This window comes from Carassius gibelio, chromosome A18 (genome assembly GCF_023724105.1).
Source record: "Carassius gibelio isolate Cgi1373 ecotype wild population from Czech Republic chromosome A18, carGib1.2-hapl.c, whole genome shotgun sequence".
Classification (NCBI taxonomy): domain Eukaryota; kingdom Metazoa; phylum Chordata; class Actinopteri; order Cypriniformes; family Cyprinidae; genus Carassius; species Carassius gibelio.
In genome coordinates, this window is record NC_068388.1 from 10942786 (window position 1) to 10958361 (window position 15576).

Consider the following 15576-nt stretch of genomic DNA (forward strand, 5'->3'; position numbering starts at 1 on the left):
AAACTAGGTTTTTACAGTTTTTTCAGTATTGTTGGTGTTATTTAGGTTGCAAAGGTATTATGAATGGTTTCTAGTGAGTTTATATACAAGTATTCTGAATGGTTCATATGACATTACTCAGTGGTTGCCCACAGGTCCAAATCAAAAACACCCATCTCCTTTTTGTGTTTTTCTTTGTTTCATTGTAAGTCCAAGTAGCATTTGTTTATTGTGTGCTAGATGAACACTGCAATTCTGATCACTTGGAAAAATAATTGCATTTCTCTCTGCAATATGTCGTGCAATTGAATATATAATTAATATCTGTAGCACAAACTGTGTTGGATGAGCTGTGCCCTGAAGTTTAATTCTGAGGGTTAGTATAAGCATGAATAATGTTAATGCTTGTCTCAGCAAACAGTGTTAATCTCCTGCATATCTCCTGATCATCCTTGATTAAAGCATTATTTGGAGATTGTATATTATTCTGAGCTGGGGTATCTGAAGGTTTAAGGTGTGGATCTCACACATTCTCGCTTGTTCTCTGAGTGAGGTAGCATGGCTGTTATTAATATGATTTAAGTAGGCCTGCTTTTCTAATTAGCCTACTCCACTTCCGAGTGGATATAAAAAGCTTGTCTTTTCTCTGAGGAAACTCTGTTCCTTCTCTTCTCATTTATTTATTAATTTTTTGGAATGATGCTCATTCCAGCTGATGTGTGTGTGTGTGTGTGTGTGTGTTTGTGTGTGTGTGTGTGCCACAGACAAATGTGTGGATGTCTGTTTGTATCTTGGTGCACTGTGCTTGAAATTACCTATGTTTTTAGACTAAAATAACAGATTGTCTTGCTGGCTAATTTCATCGCCAGTGCTTTATGTATCCTAATTACAATTTAATAATGTTTTCATTTCCTTTTTTTTTTTGTTACACATTACAATACAAATCTTTTTTTTCAATTGAAAAGTATCAAAAACAAATGAAGGCATTAATGCCCAAAAGCTTGGAGTTTGTATGATTTTTAATGTTTTAGAATTTTTTTTATTACTAATCAACCCATGAGTGTACCCATAAATGAATATATTTGTCTACATCTTTGTATTTTTATATTTGTCATTTCCTCTGTTCCTCTGTGTGTTTTTGTGAGTTTGTGTGGCTCTTTATAGTCAAATGTGTTGTTATTCGAGCTGCTTTTGCCCACTGGGAGAGCTTGTCTGCGAGGTAGTGGAACAAATAGCCGGAGAGTGTCTGAGATGTCAGTCTCCATGTCCTGGAGAGGAGACTCTCTATCTATCTCTCTCTAAATCTCTGTGTGTGCTTGTGTATAGGCAGCACATCTGACAGCAAACAGACAGACTGGCTCATGGCGCGATTCTCAATTCCCCTGATCCACTCAGAGGAACTCACTGTCCCCACAGCCACAGGCTCACAGGAAGTGCCACAATCAGACTAGAGCAGACAGATTTATGACCTCTGTGTTATTGATAAAACCTCAGAATTTCATAATCCAGCAGTAATCCCATCAGATGTATTGAAATCACTGCATAATGATTTTGGGGAAGGCTGGGGTAAAATATAATATTGATATTTTCACACTCTTTTGAAAATATAGTATTTATCCTTTTTTCTTTTTTTGCCCTGAAAAGGCATTAATACTTTGTTAATCAGCCTCTTGGACCGAACAGAGATTGTTGTCAGTTAAGCATAAAATATATTGTTTGTTTTTTCTATGCTATGCTATTGTTCAAAAGTTTGGGGTCAGTAAGATTTTCAGAAAGGCTGAAAAATTACAGATTCATCAAAGTTTACAAGTTCATCTAAGAATCCTAACAAAAATATATAAAGCAGTTGTTTTAGGAATTTTTTCTTGAGCAACAGATTAGCATAAGATTTTGAATGATCATGTGACACAAAGACTGCAGTAATGACTAAATAAATTACATTTTAAAATATATAGTTATTTGTAATTGTATGGTTATTTTAAATTGTAATAATATTTCAAAATTATACTCTTTTGATGTATTTTGTTAAATTCAGCTTTCATAAGCATTAGAGACTTCTTTCAAAAACATTTAAAAAAATCTTTCTGACCCAAAACTCTAAAACAGTAGTTTATATTTTTAATATATCATCCACACCTTTCTTTCAGTTTGCCCTCTAATGAATCATCAGTAGTCATCTATGTCTGCCATCCCTCCATCCTCTTCCTCCAATTCCTCAATCTCTTTCCCCCCCTTTCTTCCTGTGGATTTTAATTGCAGTGGGCTGAAATGTATAGCGTGCTGTAGGGCAGCATGTGCTGCTGAGTAGACATGTTTACCAACCTGTTTTTGGCAGTGATATCAGCCATTTATTCTCCCACAAAGAACTGCATTCCTCTCTGGGGCCTCTTCCATCAGCTCTGCAGCCTGATAAAGTACTTTAAAGCATTATCATCTGAAAATGAAAAGCTTTGGTAAGAAGCGTCCGGGTGAATGTGTTTCAGGAGAGCAGTGTTTCAGATCTGCGTGTGTGTGAGGCACAGATAAACACTGTGTTAGCATGAGTGATGAGCAGGGTCAGAGGTGAGGATGCATGCAGGATCAGCGTTGTGTGACCCGAGCTGATGGATGGTAGCAGGAGAATGTGGAACGAGTTGTTCCGATTCTCTTATCAGAAGAACTGGACAAGTCTGATCTGTCTCCACTCCCTTTATTATTTTCCTCTCCTCCTGCACTGTTCTCTGGGACTCACAACCATAGAAACATGGTCTGAACCTTAGGCCAGTGTCAATGTGGGGTGTATGTGCAGGAGTTTTGCAGAATATAGCTTTTATAGTTATGCTGGATTCCAGTCAAATTTGGATATTGGATTTTGAATATTGACGTAAAATTTCCAACTTCCAAAGTTTAAACATTTCATAGTTAAAGGTACAGGTTGTAGGACCTGCCACTAGAGGGCGCACTACCAAAACAAAAACAATCGCGTGGTATGATGACGCTAAAAAGGAGCGTGGAATGATGGGATTTGTTGTCTTCTACCCAACCACTGACGGCCATCAATCAGAAGATATGTAAACGATTACCACTTGTTCAACAAATATATACACTCGTGTATATTCAAACACAATAATTGGGCATACATATCAAATGCGAGTTCAACGATTTGCGAGAGTAGAAAGTGCCTGTTCACAACTTTATCCTGGAGATCTTTTGACAGTGCCAGTTGATTGTTTGCTTCAGTTGCACTACCAAGGACTGCAATACTCAAGCTCGTTTAATGCTGAGCTAATTAAAATGACCACAGCTTATCACAGTTGAAGGGCTTTGTGTGTCATTGAGAAGGTGATTTACTACATCTGATTAAGTATTTTTTTCTTACGAGGGGAGGTTATCCTTTTTCCACCTTTTTTTGTGACATGTTGTGTTGTATCTTTCACTTGGATGTTCTAAGTTGCACTGAGTACATACAGCTGAATAATACAAAAACTGTGTCCCTCTTCAATTCAGACTGCAAAGCAACAAAATGTGATTCATAGGCCCCTGACAGTGTAGGGGATGGAGATGTAAATAGTTGTGGATGCAGTTAGTGAATAGTAAATAGTTGTGGATGCAGTCCTTTTTTACATGGCAGTCATCATCTGGGCTTTTATGATCATACAGTATGCCTCAGGAAAAAGCTCAAAATTGAACCTGTTTATCTGTATGTATATATATATATATATATATATATATATATATATATATATATATATATATATATATATATATATATATATATATAGCCAAAACAAAACCTTTACAACATATCCGGATGAAAGTTTTGGCAGTGTATCTAGATTAATATAATTTGGCAAACTTTTAAAATGAACTTGATCCCTGTCATGTGGGATTACTCTGTTTCGAGTATTCAAGGATAACAAGAGAGCAAGAGAAGGAATGTGCAGCTGTGTCAACATCAGGTTGATTTGTCAAAGCCACATCGCGTGTTTTACCTGTGCAGGCAAGAGCTGCATTGGACCGTCGCCTTGTTTCCACGGTGACCCCAATCAGAGACGCGTACTCGGTGCAGGCATGAAAACATGGAAAGCACTGGAAACACCCTTAGCAGTATACTTACATCTATAACTACATATCTCTATAGGGTGAATGTATCAAGCAGACCTGTATTTTCCAAATACGAAAACACCAGAGGCGAGAGAAAAAGTGTGGAAGGTGGAGTGTTTAGTTGTAGGAACACATAGTAATTGTTACATTGAACGAAGCGTGTCTCCAGTGAGAGAGAACAGGATCCAACAGGTCAGGAATGAGCCACGGCAGCAGGGAAGCCTCAGAGCGCACACTTGCACGCTTATGTGGACACATGCCGAATATATTTGCATATGAATGCAGTTTTACAGGAACATTCTCATTATTACTCCACAACAGATGATTTGATTTAAAATGCCTTCTAAGATTTACAGCGTCACATGAAACATATGTATTCATCTAGTTTAGTAGAATTAGCACCATGCATAAGGTTTAGTAGAACTAACCTTGCATAACCATAATTCCATAAACCATTATGCATTTTAAAATGGATAGTTTCAATCCTAGATGCAACATTTCATTTGTGTGAAAAAATATTCTAATAGCTGGCACATCTAAATCCAATGTTTGTTACTGCATAAGAATTTGAATGGACAAAAATCTGTGTGCTGTTCTTTCCACAAAACATTTTTACTCCATAAAAGAATACAGTTTCAGGCGCTTATATGCATAACAATGAAAATGTATGTAATTTGTGCGTGTATGCATGCATGAATAGGGGTGAATTTTTTATTTCATGCCGACTTTAAACAATACAGTCAAATATAATACTCAAATATAGTTTTGTATTTGCTTGATTAGGTCTAAACCATTGGATTTGTTCTAGATCATAAGATGTGATCTTACGGTGTTTTGAAAGTCTGTCTGAAACCAGTTTTCTTAAGAGCAAACTTAATTCAAGAACTATGCCTGTAAAGTCATTCAGTGTTTAAATGCTCAATAATATGCTGATAACATTTGCATATTCTAAATGCTTATATGCCATTACATTGCTCTACAATCAATGATTTAATTAATATTTCTAATATTTAAGAACTATATAAAAGTAAAATTGCGACTTGGGGCAATATTGCAATATTGCAAATAAAATGTGAGCACGTTATAGCATTGCCTCCAATACCTTAATATTGTGTATGAGTGAGATACACCCCCAAACTGCATGGTTATCTTTAGCCTGTGTTGAAGTCTGTTGTTCTGTGTTGCGCTGTCATATTAAGGCTGATGTGATGTTTGTCAAAGCAGATGTCTCATCTCCTCCCCTCCCCTTCCAGGTGTTCTGTAAAATGTTTGACTGTCTGCAGGGGGCTTCAGCTGAGGTAGGTGCAGCATGGAGAGCAGGATATTCAGAGATGGAGAGAGGGCCGATAACTGATTGCACGACTGATCGTAAGATGGATCTAACAGCTGCTGGCTGCACGTGTTTAGCATTTGTTTGCAGTGAGGTCTCTTGGCGTGTGGAGCATGACGGTTCTGTTTTTATATTGATGTATGTAGATTCTTGACAATTAACCACCAGTGACATCTTCTGATTCTTCTCTCCTCTCCGAACTCCTTTCCAAACACTCTTCTTTCCGGCTGATTTCTCTTAATTTCCCATCCCTTTATCTCTCTGGTTTCCATTCTCTCTCTGTTTATGGCCCGTTACCCCTCTAATCGAGGCCCTGACTGTGAGGAAACTCCCTCTTTAAATGAAACTGGAATTAGAAGCCCATCAGCAGGGCATTCTTCAATGCTTAAACGGATCTTCATTCTCCATAAAGCTTTAATGTGCTCTTGCACTGTCTGCAGCTGGTACCATATATACACTCACCTAAAGGATTATTAGGAACGCCATACTAATACTGTGTTTGACCCCCTTTCGCCTTCAGAACTGCCTTAATTTTATGTGGCGTTGATTCAACAAGGTGCTGAAAGCATTCTTTAGAAATGTTGGCCCATATTGATAGGACAGCTTCTTGCAGTGGATGGGGATTTGTGGGATGCACATCCAGGGCACGAAGCTCCCGTTCCACCACATCCTAAATATACTCTATTGGGTTGAGATCTGATGACTGTGGGGGCGATTTTAGTACAGTGAACTCATTGTCATGTTCAAGAAACCTATTTGAAATGATTCGAGCTTTGTGACATGGTGCATTATCCTGCTGGAAGTAGCTATCAGAGGATGGGTACACGGTGGTCATAAAGGGATGGACGTGGTCAGAAACAATGCTCAGGTAGGCCATGGCATTTAAACGATGCCCAATTGGCACTAAGGGGCCTAAAGTGTGCCAAGAAAACATCCCCCACACCATTACACCACCACCACCAGCCTGCACAGTGGTAACAAGGCATGATGGATCCATGTTCTCATTCTGTTTACGCCAAATTCTGACTCTACCATCTGAATGTCTCAACATAAATCAAGACTCATCAGACCAGGCAACATGTTTCCAGTCTTCAACTGTCCAATTTTGGTGAGCTTGTGCAAATTGTAGCCTCTTTTTCCTATTTGTAGTGGAGATGAGTGGTACCCGGTGGGGTTTTCTGCTGTTGCAGCCCATCAGCCTCAAGGTTGTGTGTGTTGTGGCTTCACAAATGCTTTGTTGCATACCTCGGTTTTAACGAGTGGCTATTTCAGTATTTTATTTTATTTTTTTGCTTAAAACAAGGTTTGGAATGAGATGCATGAAAATGAAGAATTATTAAGTTTGTGTGTGTCAGTGCGTACTAAAAGTCAAGTTCATCAGCCTATTATAATGCCCTTGTTCTCAGATCTGTGCAGTCATTTATCTCTGTCTCGCTGCTCTTTTGATAGATAGCATCTAGAAATTTAAACCCCTTATCTGCGGGATCTGGAAATCTTCTAGAGCATCACCTACTTCCTACAGAGACGCAGGTGAGGAGTGACCATCAAGGCAGAAGTGGCACCTCCTGCTGGACGGTGAAAGCACATTATTGGCATGTCATGCATAACTCTCATTAACAACACTCCCAGCAATCAAGTCTGCCTGATCACTGCTCATCACAGCCTGATCTCATGTCTAAACAAGGTGTGAAAATGCTATGAAATATGTTTTATTTGGCCTCTTGTGTTTTTAAACTGAAGCACTGGTGCCTCTCAAGGTCAAAAGGAGGCATAACTGTACTAAATTGGAGCGCAGAGTGTGAGTTTGTGTGTATGCATGCTTTGGCACCAAGCTTAATGACATGTTTGTTTTCCCCTCTCTGTTTATCTAACCACCAGCTCAGTGGGTCTGTAATGAGTTATTAGCTGCTGGTCAGGCCTTTTATTTCCAGCGCTCCAGGCAGCATTAGAGTAGGAGCCTATCAGGAATTGATGGGTCTCCGAGATGATCTCTGAGAAGCGTTAATGGCACACAGAGCATCGCAGAGCAGCACAGTTACTGATCTGCTCATTAAAGGCCATTATATCTACACACCGCTATACCAACACTCATTTTGGAGTGATCTACAACAATAGGTACATGTACCTTGGCGGTACTTGGGTACAAATTAATACATTTGTATTATTTATTTTCAATTTTTATTATTATTTCAATTTGATATGCATATATATATATATATATATATATATATATATATATAGAGAGAGAGAGAGAGAGAGAGAGAGAGATTTTATCTAATTTTATTATATTTTTATTATTCAATTAAATGTTTTGTTTAATTGAATAAATATGAATAAAATCTGTTAAATATATTGTATATGTAAATTGTATAGTAAAATAGTGTTGTCGAAATATACTTACAAAAATACAACTATGTTCTGGATTTAGTTTAGTTCCTTTTTTAGACAAATACGATATGTGCAATCAATGCAAGGTTTGTACATTTGTGTGCATGACTCTCATTTTTAGTCAAATAATAAGTGACGATAAAGGGGTACTTGAGCTTAATGATGGGGCTATTGGGATACATAAGACAGCAAAGGTTTTGAAATTTTTTTGTTTAGTTATTGAATTTCAAATTTATTGAAATTATTATTAAGTCTCTTTCTGGTTCAGACTGCATAGGGAAAAGTTCATGGGTCTGTCACGTGATGAACGAATGACTTGAAAAACTCAAAGACTCGAAATAGGTAAACTAATTTCAGTACAGAACCCAAGGGAAGTTGCACATGCATGACTGAACGAATCACTCCCCGAGGCGACTCGTTCGTCTCGAGACACATTAAAGATTTGTTCAAAATGAACGAATCGTTCAAGAATAACCCATCACTACTCAACGATGTCATCATCAGAGAACCAGAAAGAACTCTGTCATTTAACCGTTTTCATTTTCTCGTGCAAAATTGCTTGCCGGGCTGTTAAATGAATGGTATTTGGGTGATATTTGGCTTTGCCTCATCACCCATTGCCCCCCGCTAATTTCTCAGCTGCATTCCAGAACTCCCTGATAAATGGGTGTTGTATTTCACCGGCGTTCAGAGGGGTCAGCGACCTCACGTTGCACTGTACTTCAGCCGGGGTAAAGGATGTGCCCCCAGTGGCTGGCTGGGAGGAGAGGTCAGAATCGCCGACCCTAGCACTGCCCTAACCCACAGACAATACCACAACCTTTGAGACCCAGACATCAATGTATCTCAGAAAATCTGTCCGTCTCCATGAGCGTTTGCCTTCTCCTCCAGTGGGCTAAATGAGGTGTGTTAGATTATATGCTGTGGTGGATTGACACCCACATGAGCAATCCCCGCTCTCCGGTCTCACACACAGATCAATGTGATGTTTATCTGTAGGTCAGTGGAGTTAATAGTTTCATCTGACCTGCCTGAACTCTATAAGCACCACTGCACACAGGGGGACTGACATAACTGTCCATGTATTACATGCTGCTGCTGTCTGATGATGTTTGAAGCATGAAATTCTTTTTAAAGACACTCAGACACTGATTCATGTTCTGAGAATTGAGATCCAGGTGTGATCTTAAAGTGCTCTCATGCATAGCTCTCTGTTCTCACAGGAGCCTCATCAGTGTCTACTTACTGTAAGTTATGGTGTGGTGTGGTATAACAGTTGATAACAAAAAGGCTGGTGGTCCAAACTCAACATGGGAGATCAATGAGCTACCATTGTTCCCTTGAAGTTCAGAACACTCAAACACAGGTTTTTCTAGGGGAACTGCTCATTGCTAAAAGTGGCTTTGGATAATGCTGTCAGATAAATTACCAGATAAATGTTTTCAATGGATCTCATACCAATAACTAAAGATTTGAGGGGCTAATGGCTGATATTATGCCATTTTTTTTATAGGCTCAGCTTAATTTTAGCAAAATGAGATGCACACAAAACTTCGGAAATCAAAAATAGTATGGAGTTAATTATTTGGTGATATCTGATAATAATTACTTGATAGTAATGTAGCTTTTCTCAGATTGCCACTCAAAAGCTATAATGTAGATTGTAAAAAGACTGTGGATCTGAAAGTTGAGAAAATGTGGCAGTGTACTGAATGGAAGGGACTGCAGAACTTGGAGTTGAAAAAAAACAGAGAATGCATTTCAGACCTCATACGTGGACTCTGACCTCTTCCCCTTCATCTTAAGCTGTTCTCATTATTAGTTATTTGCTGCTGTGGTTTCGCCCAGCCATAAGTTGTTTCAGCGTAACAAGACATTTAAACAAGAGTCCTTTTATGAGAAACACGTTTTTGTCTAAAATATTTTTTTCTGGTCAGTAATATTTGTTTTGAAAGAAATGTGTATTTTTTTCAGCTAGGATGCATACATTTGTTATACATTTATAATTTTTTTTATTTTTTATTATTTCAAATAAAAGCTGTTTATTTTGTTCATGAAAGAATCCTAAAAAAGATATTAGAAGTCATATTAGAATGATCTTTGAAGGATCATGTGACACTGGAGACTGGTTGCTGAAAATTTAGCTTTCACGTAAAAAATAATGTGTGTGTGTATATATATATATACAGTACACACACACACACACACACACATGTTTGTTTTGTGAAAAGTGGGGACATCCCATAGGCGTAATGGTTTTTATAATGTAGAAACTGTATATTCTATCGCCCTTCACCAACCCTACCCCTAACCCTAACCCTCACAGGAAACTTTGTGCATTTTTACTTTCTCAAAAAACTCATTCTGTATGATTTATAAGCGTTTTGAAAAATAGGGACATGGGTTATGTCCTCATAAGTCACCCTCTCCTTGTGTCATACCTGTGTCATACCCATGTCATTATACAAATTTGTGTCCTGATATGTCACAAAAACATGCCCACACACACACACACACACACACACACACACACACACACACACACTGGTTTGAATTAAAACAAGATTATTTTTGATGTTTTCAAAATAAATGTGAACTGTTTTTTTAAATGAAGCAACATTATTTATGTCTTCAGAGAAGACATAGTTTTATGCTTTATGTTTTATGCTTGTTAAAATTAGTCAAGCATAACATATTCACTCAAACACATAAAATAGAAATAACATCATTTTACAGCAAAACATTTGTTCTGCTACAGTACTTATAGAAATATAATATTTTTGAATGCTTATGACTGGAGCCCAAAAGCCAACAGCTTGATTGATTAAAACTTAGGAATATTCTATGTGTGACAGACTTTTTACAATTTTACATAAATGTACTCTAAAAAAATTATTTAATGACTTTTTGGTAAGCATTATATCACCCTAACATCAGTGTATCACTGAAAATCTATACTTGACAGTAAAGAGTGGCATGATAAAATTAGACAGGAGTCGTACGGCGGAGAGACTGGTAATGAGCTTACGTTAGATGGCCTGTCAGCTCTGGCTGTGGTGGTCTTATCTCAACACTTCCCCAAGACCTCCGCTTAGAGACTGTTTCTCACACTGACTCATTCACTTTCAAGGGCAGAGAGTGAATGCGCAGGGCCATACACACACACATACACTGAAACGCAGTAGACTAGAAGTAAACGAATGAAGCCGTGTATCAGGCAATTGAGTTTATATCAAACGTTTCTCATTCCCCACAGATAGCATCAAACAGCTGCCGCTTTCTGATTACAACTGCGCTTTATTGTTGGAAGCACATTTCTGAAAGTGGGAAATTGCAGCGATTTGTAAATAACCTTTCAGATAGTGTGGCTATTTGTAAGAGAGCGTACGTAGTAACACTGTTGATGTCTGGAAAGATTATTACCTCACAATTGTCCAGACAGATCATTTGACGGGAGGAGCATAATATAAGCTGTTGTTGTGGAGACCCTTGTTCACTTGGGTTATAAGGATGAGGTGGGGTTCAAACAGAACGGGTTACTTAGACAGTCGGGTTACTTGGACAACTTGGACCCAGCCCATGGGAAAACGTTTTCCTTCCTGGAAGTGATGGTCGGAGAGAGTGGTGTTCTGCTAGGTTTAGCACCGCATTCCTGCATTCCACTGAGAGAGGGGGAGGGGAGACCGCCTAAGGCTACGTCTGTGTCCGTCTGAAGGAGATTTGTAGGATTGTTCGAAGTTCTTTGGTGTCTTACAGTGTGTGTTTGAGTGTCTGTTCATGCATATCTGCTGGGTCTTGCTCTTTAATAGTTGTTTAAGAGGTTAGTCACTCTCTAGGTGCAGTTCTCACTAGATTAATGGATTAGTGTGTGTGTGAGAGAGTGTGAGTACACAAGTTAGCTAAACTCCTTTAGGGAACATCCTCAAAGGTATACAGAGTCATAAAGGAAACGATATTCTTAAAATGAGTAATGTAAGGCTTTGGATTAGGGTTAGCTTTATATAAAAACAGTAATATAATTATGGCAAGCCATAAATATGATCTCAGATGTACTCAAGTCAATCTAGCCAGTTCAAATGGCACTGTGATATTGTGGTCATATCATGATATTGGTAAGTTCAAAATATTGGATAATGGGAGTAATACTTTCCAGTGGGATCCAGAAACCGGAGAGCATCAGAAAAACAGATTGATTAATTAATCTAATTAACCAGCAGGATGCCCAGGTTGGATTTATTGCTCTCCTTTCCTCTCGTTTTATGTGTGTGTGTGTATTGGGAGAGTAAAGGAGGAAGTGCTGATTGGAAGGCTTTCTGCTTTATTGAGACGGTGTGAAGCAAACACACACACACACACACACACACACAGATTGTGAGGAATAGTAATTTCACCAGCGCACCCTGATTATGCTCAACTCTACATAATGCCATTTACTTCCTGTCACATTAATGCTAATCTTTTTATTGCAGTGAGGATGAGAAAAGTGAGCTAGTCGTCTAGTGCTGATGTTGTTCTCTCTCTCTCTGTGTGTGTGTGTGTGCTTGTTTTGCTTGCTTTGCACATGCCATAAGTCTCATCCTTGCAACTTTAGATTAAAAGAGAGGAAGACTGATTCACTTTGTGGTTTTTAATCATCTTAAAGTATTACCATGACTGATAAGAGGATGAATAATAATGGGGAACCCAAATCTGAAAGTAAACAAATATAATTATCTATGGAAATTAAATTTCGGTTTGGTCTGATCAACCCTGTGCATCCCGTTGTGTGTTAATTGTGTAAAATAGGGCTGTGATTTAGATTGGGGTTGATTTTCATAGGGGCTAGGTCTTGTTTTTTCCTGTTCTGTACAGATACAGACGCTTATCCTCTGTTTGTGGATAAGGGAAGACCACAAACACTCCAGAGGGGTTTTGGAAAGCTGCCTGTCCACCGGTCACTGCATCTGCTGCAGTGCCCTGTAGGACGAATGATCGTTCTGTTTTGTGTAGTACATGTTTGTGTGTTTATGTATACCTGTACTTTTAAGCAAGTATGTGTGCGTGCTCTTTCAGGTGAGTGTGTGGCTGAGGATTTTCTCTCTTTTTCATCATACAGTAAGTAGTTGAAAGGCCTCGGTGGCAGACTGTGCAGCGGGCCTGACAGTCCCAACAAAGAAAGGAACTCTTTATTCCTTTGTCCTTCAAAGCTGCTTGAATATTGCTGTTGGCGGGGGGACCGGATATCTCAATACAAGGATGTGCATTGTTTTTTCTCAGAGCAGAGTGTGGAGCAGTGCATCATGAGCAGAATGCTGTTGTTTTCAGGAGCTGAATTAGTAATTCTTGATGATGTGGCACCAAAGAATTAAGCTCCCAATACAGTCCTCAGTCAGACACAGGAAATGCTTTGAGTGTTTCGTTTGACTTTGACTGGGATCTTGGGTCTAATTTTAGCCAGATTTGTCAAAGTATTCATTATAACAAACCATAAAGATGAGCTCAGATGTACTCAAGTCAATCTAGCAAGTTCAAATGGCCTGCAATATTGTGGTCTTATCATGACATTGGTAAGTTCAAAATATTGGAGAAGGAAAGTAACACTTGTTGATTGGAGAACCATCATTCTCTGAGCTTTTGGAGAACCAAAAATTTCTGAACTTTTGGGGGGAAAAAAAAGTCCTATTTTTAATTTCCCACATTTTCAAACTGTTTTAAACTGATGCTTTTGGCACACAGATGCTTTTAGGTTTTCATAGGTGTTAAAGGAATATAACTGAAAATAAATCTATTATATTTAAGGTTGCCCAATATATCAGTAACATTCTAGTTATTGGAAAATATTAGATTTTTCCTCAGTATTTACATAATTAATTTTTTTCTTAGTGTTATTTCTAGTGTAATATTTCAATGGTATACAATTTATCAGCCATTTATCAATATTTTAATATAACTTATTAAAGGCTTATTATTGGACATCATTTTATTTTAATATTTTAGAAAGTTAATGCTTAAAAAGTGTAAAACAATGTTGATTTAAAATAAATTATAATAATATAATATAAAATACACATTTTTGTTAGTTAAAAGAAACATGAATTAGTATCATCTACCAGTTAAAATAGTTAAAGGAAAGGAAATAACGCAGGTTTGTGTTATGTCAGATCCAACATGGTACATTTAATATAGAAAATTCAATGTATACTTTTATTTTAGATAATTTTTATTTATAAATAATAAAATAAATAATAATACAAAAATAAAAGAAAATAAAATGTGCAATTTTTACAAACCTAGTGTTTTATATTCTGCTCATTCTTGAAGCTTGGATGTATTAAATAAATCATCCTGTTGTTCCAAGATATATCCTAGTTCACCTTCCTACCAGAATTTTCCAGTAGATTCTTCTGGAATTTAGAGGACTGATGTAGAGAGATCCTAACGGAGATGTTTTACTTCTTGGAATGGTTCAGAAAGTTAGAGAGAAAAAAAATAGAAACATTACCTTGATTCAGAGGAAAATGGGATTTCCATATTCACATTATCTGACTCACATCTTTAGGCCTAAATGCTTGGTCTGTTCTGGGGTGGCTGGGTCCGATCCGCCTTGGCTAAGCCTTTCTTGTCGGGTTGCCCTGAATTTCATGACACGTGTGGCATGTGGGGGGTTACAGAGGCCACTGCGCAGCGGTCACAACTCCACGGCTGATATGCTGCCAGCTGAACAACATTGTGCGTAGGTGTGACAGCCTGACCAAACCAAGACTGGGCCGCTCAGGCACAATAAAACTACTGTTCCACACTCACTGAGCCATGAATACTCTCCAACAGAAGCTAAGGTACTGCAGACGTCACACATTTTCTAGTCAATGAATATTTAATACAGAACGAATCCAATCTTTTCACAAGAGGGTGCAGTGGTCTGTTAAACAGCAAAGATTCTCATTTTCACCTCTCTAGTGCTTTGTGACATGTAGTTAGACCACTCACCTCCAACACCCCCTCTTTCCGATATATAACAGGATTGTGATTAGCGGGCGCTGACGGAAGGGGGCTTATTAACTGAAGAGCAAGAGGGGGTGGGGCACTAATTGAAATGATGTCTAACGTGATAGCCTAATCTCTATGGTGACAAAATCCACGCACACTTGCTAATTTCAATGACAGCTCTGATGTCACTCAGGCTTTAGCTGATGGAAATAAATAACAAACGTCCCAGAGTCATTTCAACCATCGAAATCCATCTTGCGTAGCAGCCACCCCATAGTGCAAGATGAAGTGCCACTCAATTGTCATGGAGACCAGGCATGGCAACCTGTGGCCTGCGAAGACAGCCGCTGCGTGAAGATAAGGGCTTTAAATTGCTACGGCACTTTCAATTAGGGAGAATCATGCTGATTTGACACCAGTTGTGCTGTGTAATTCATGGCCCAACATTCACGGACTTCAGGGGATTGTAGTCACTCAGGTATCAAGGGCTGTGTCTCAGTTCCCGCTCTGCTGAGAAGCGTGAATCAGTATATGTGAGCGTGAATGTGAGTGCTGGAAAAAGCTTGAACCACTTAACATTGGGAAATTGACAACGAATTACCTGTGACATGATTACAATTCAGGTATTAAAAGTCACTGATATTTATTTAAATCATGGCTGCATTTATTGTTTTACATCATGCATCATTTTTTCTTTAATAAGCAAGACTGACCTGTCTCCTGATCTCAGCATCGGCCCATACAACAATGTCATGGCAGTTTGAGAACAGTGTTCCTCTCTTCAGTAACATCTCTTACATTTCAGCAAAAATAAAGAGAATTACTTTATG

The 15576-nt window shown here is 38.3% G+C and overlaps 1 protein-coding gene across 2 annotated transcripts in view; it reads left to right on the forward strand.

Moving 5' to 3' along the window:
* The window catches only part of LOC127934435 (breast cancer anti-estrogen resistance protein 1), a 78874-nt gene that overhangs the window by 22048 nt on the left and 41250 nt on the right, over positions 1 to 15576 (forward strand). Inside the window, exon 1 of one of the 2 annotated variants that reach the window (XM_052531812.1) lies at positions 6846 to 6922. The exons of the other annotated variant lie outside the window; for it this stretch is intronic. The gene's annotated coding sequence lies outside the window, so the exon portion shown is untranslated. Of the gene's footprint in view, positions 1 to 6845; positions 6923 to 15576 lie in introns of those variants that run through there. 2 annotated transcript variants of the gene reach the window in all.